Raw genomic sequence first — 4,684 nt, 5'->3', positions numbered from 1 at the left:
ATTTTCATGGCCCTAAAGTTTTCATCCTGCTCTTGTAATTCTCATGATTCTCTCAATTTTCATAGTTGTGTTTGATGCCATGACCCTTCACATGCCAATGTTTATTTTTTAAATCCTTCGAAACAACAATTGTTAACTATATATATATATATATATATATATATATATTTTTTATTATTATTATTATTATTATTTTTTTTTTTTTTTTTTGATACTTGATAACAAAAAATAATATATTATCATAATATATTAATATAATTAATATATTAATACAATCATATCTATATCTATATATATATATATATATATATATATATATATATATATATATATATATATATATATATATATAGATATATATATATACAAATCAAATATTATTTAAATCAAGACATATCTATCATAACTAAATATACAATCAAAACAAATCTCACAATTAAAAAAAATGATAACTACAAATCAAAAGAAATCGAAAATAGATAAATATAAAACAAATAAAAATAAATATAATATATTACAATAAATACAAAACAAATTTAATCTAATAATGGAAAAGAAATCCAAACAAAACCTGAATATTGGCAGGTGAAGGGATATGGAGGTTTTTTTCTTTTTTTTCTTCTGATTATCTCCTTTTTACTTGCAGCATGTCCATGCACCAAATTACTCCGTCCCAATCCAAGCCCAAGGATTTTATTCTACAAGACCACCATTCCCATCCGTAAATCTATCTATCCGGCCAAGCTATGGTTGTGAAGCAATCTCTGCAAAATGTTTAGAGACCACAAGATCAATAATGCCTGATAAAGCCACTGACGGTAATACAGTTGTTGCCGCTCAACCTCTTGATCACAAAGAATTGTTCTTTTCATCTGATAAGAAAATTAGGTGGGCAAAAGGACAATTGTCACCCTCAGCAAATCAAGTGGAAACTCAGAATGCAACAGAAAAGGACGTGTCTAATTTTCCCCTGGATTCAACCTCCAAAATCGACCTTGAGACTGAACAGTCATATTCATTTCAAAATGAACAAAAAGTTGATGCTTCTGAAGGGTGTCGACCAGTTGACAAAAGTGCAGAAAATAGAATATCCAATTCAGTCTGTGGTTCTAAGTCTAGCAATGAGGACAAGCTATTAAGTACCATCGAATGGCCTGTCTATGAAGACGTTAAGCCAGTCTCTCCAGTTGAGTTGAACTTGAAGGGTGATTCTTCTCCAACTTCTATGAAACTTCAGAAACAACATTGTATTCCAAATTGAATCATATAATCCAGCATCCTTGATTGAATTGATAAATATCTCATCAACCAGGCGTATGGTATCCAAGGCATTTCCTTCAGTGACATTACCCAAAATACGTACAGCTAAGCCAGGACCAGGGAATGGATGCCTCTTAAGAAACCCTTGAGGAACACTCTGTGTACAGGGGTTGGATTGCCGAGGGAAGATCTCATCTAGTCGAGTCTGTTCACATTTCTCTCCGCCCTTTCCTTTTTCAGCTTTCATCAAATTTTCAACAGCCGCCTTCAATATCCAACAGCAAAAATGTTTGAATACAAAGTCCATCAACGACGTGAAGAAGAATCAGAGATTTGACCAAGGGAAAGGAGCAGATTGGGAGGGGCGGCGAAGAGGGTCATCGGGAGCCGCTTTTCTGAGAAATACCCGCTTGCTGAGAGTCGCGTGATAAGGGAATTTGCCACCATGAAGAAATGCCTTCGTTCCTTCATGAACATCCTATTCCCGAGCGGGTTTCTGGACCCGAGGAGATTCGATGTGGTGATCAGCCTGGTGGGGGAGATAATAAGTAACGACTATTACGTCGGGAGGACTTACAGATTTGAGTTCAGAATTCCAGAGGATTATCCCTCGAGGCAGCCGCTGGTGGAGTGTGTGACGCCGATTTTTCATCCCAACATTGGTGAAGGGAGTGACTGGTTGATAGCGTTCAACATGCAAAGCCCAGGGATCCAGGGATCAAACACCCCAATGATTACAAGGCACTTGGATAATGGGTTTTTACTGTATGGACCCTCGGGTTGTGGTAAAACTCTGGTTGCAAAGGCTGGACCCGCGGCGTCGATGCAACAACTTGCTTAAAAGTTCTCATTGCAATGGCCCTGATCTCCACATGATAAACTGTTCATAATCAATTCATTCCACCATAAACCCTTTCTTGGAAATACACGCAGGTAACCCTCAACCCGTGATCGAATCCAGTCAACACCCAACTTAACTTTGATCAACACGCAGAGCGTGGCAATGGCGAGCAGGGGTAGTAGAACATCTCATAAACAATGTTACCAAAGATCACACCAATTTCGGTTGAAGAAACCTTTATATTAGCTTTTATCTGCTTGGTCGATTCTGGTGCTAGAGTATAATTTTGTGGGCGTTCTACCAGTTTAAGATCGCCCATGGTAGCCAATTCCAAGCAAAGATTCTGCAGTGTATCCTTTGTACGGTTTATTACTGTCACATCAGCATATACCGGATCACTGAAGCCCGTAAGTTGTAGAATCCGATTCAATTTATTCATACTGCTCCCATCCTTCACAAATTCTCCAGTAGCACGCTTCAAATCATCTTCCACCTCATCTTCTAATTCCAGCTGACTCATACCCTTTCTACTCTTTAACAGGCGGAAATCAATCAAGTCATCAGGCTGTGCGTGCAAGACTTGAGCTTTGGCTTTGCTCTCTTCTATCTCTCGGATCTGCTTGTCAGCAAACATATTCATAAAGCTCTCCCGACAAGACTGCAACCATACTTTCTTGAAGAAATCATCAAGGCAGGTTAGAATGCGTATGCAGAGACTAATCCGATCATAGGAGTCATCGTCAATTGGATGCGGAAGAACGGAAGATTGACCAAGGCGCAGCGTAGAGACCATTATCAACAGTGCTTCAGCAGCTGCCTTATTCACTCCAGAAGGTTGCACCTCTTCCAAACGAAGAATCAACTTAGTCAAAGTATTGATATCTCCTGTTAAAAGGATTGATCTCAGATTTCCGGTAGCCGTAGCAGATCCAGGAATCACCGCAGATTTCTGAGGCAGCGCTCTGTGTAGCATAAGTTCCATCGGCAAGAATAGCAGGTCTCCTCGAAGAGACGGTAACGGCGTTTACTGGTTGAGATTTATTAGTCGCCAAACCCTCGGCATCCTCGGCCACTGTGTAAAATGGCAATTCCCCGAGGCATTGATTAATGGTCGATATACCATTTTATACTTCGGACAGAGAGAGACAGTACTCTCCAAATGATCCAAAGCGCACATGAACAGACACGAGAAGATCGGATCTGATAAAAAGTATCCAATTATGGAAAAGTTAAGTTTCTTCCCGAGTATCCATACAAGCCTCCAGGCATCAGTATGATCACTCCAAATGGGAGGTTTGCAACGCACAAGAGGATCTGCTTGTCTATGAGAAAGATTTTTTTATTTTTTTTATTTTATTTTTTTGGAATCGATGTAACAAAAGAACAAAAGTCAAATTTTTTTAATAATAATATATATATATATATATAAGAGATATATATATTATTATTACATGGAATTTTTTTATTATTATTTTTATTTATTTATTTATTTTTTTTTAAACAAAAAATCTTAAAAGAAAATATTAAAAGAAATGAAAACATTATTTTTTATTTTGTATGTTGATTTCATTTATTGCTTTAGATTTTTTAAACAACGGATTAAAAAAAACAATTTTTTTTAATTTGTTGTTTAAGTTGAGATTTTTTTTTTTTTTTTCGTAAAATCAACAAATTTTTTTATTAAAACCTAATAAAGAAATATTCTAAAATTAATCAATAACTAAAATGAAGTTAGTTTTTTTTTTTTTTTAATATCTAAAAAAAAAGAAAAGAAATGGTTAATTTTTTATTTTATTTTATTTTAATAATAATATGTATATATGATACATATATTATTAAAATTTTTATTTTTTTTTAAATCTAAAATTAAAAAACTAAATTTCATCTAAAAATTTAAAGATGTTTTTTTTTTTCACAAAATTCTTTATTGTCATATTGCACATTAGTTCTCCAGCAAGAGTATTTTTATTCGAACGAAATCAATAGATTTTCTGATCTTCCTGATCGCATGAAGCGCGGGAAGAGAGCATACTAATCACTTGATTCATTTTTATTCATGCAGGGGGGGTCTCAAAAAGGATTGAATTTAAAACTAACTAAATACTGAAACATTAGAAAACTCAAACTTAAACTCCTTTGTGAAGATCCTGCTGTCACCACGTTTCACAAATTATTTTGTCTCAAGAAAAATACTAGTACTGAATTAAATTCCTAATGCCTAATCCCTTAGCACCATCCTTGGCAACGGCGCAAAAATGTTGGGCAATTTATTGGGCTTAAATTGCTGCATTAAATTATCGACTAGAGAAACTCGTAAGCTTGTGATGATGCCAACACAATATATATAGGAGTAGGCAACTAACAATATGTCTAGCTAAATTATTTACGATTCAATATAATATGCAAGGGAAGAGGCTCCTAACTAAAGAGGTCCTGGTTGTCCTTCCCTACAGTATCATAGAGAAATCATTGATTATATAAAACTAGAAACTTGAAATGAAAACAAGAGAATGAACTTTAATTGTTGTTCAGATTCAAAGAGAGAGAAAGACTAACTTAGTCTCTTGATTGTCCTCTCATGTA

The 4,684-nt window shown here is 35.1% G+C and overlaps 1 pseudogene; it reads right to left on the bottom strand.

Annotated features, from left to right (window-relative positions):
• Positions 1-2,243: 2,243 nt before the first annotated feature.
• Positions 2,244-3,319, bottom strand: LOC149253698 (coatomer subunit beta-1 pseudogene; annotated as a pseudogene).
• Between the last annotated feature and the right edge of the window lie 1,365 nt (positions 3,320-4,684).

This window comes from Pinus tabuliformis, chromosome 7 (assembly GCF_031772625.1).
Source record: "Pinus tabuliformis cultivar Carrire ecotype Pingquan chromosome 7, CPIR1, whole genome shotgun sequence".
Lineage (NCBI taxonomy): Eukaryota > Viridiplantae > Streptophyta > Pinopsida > Pinales > Pinaceae > Pinus > Pinus tabuliformis.
This window is presented reverse-complemented; position numbering and strand designations above follow the sequence as displayed.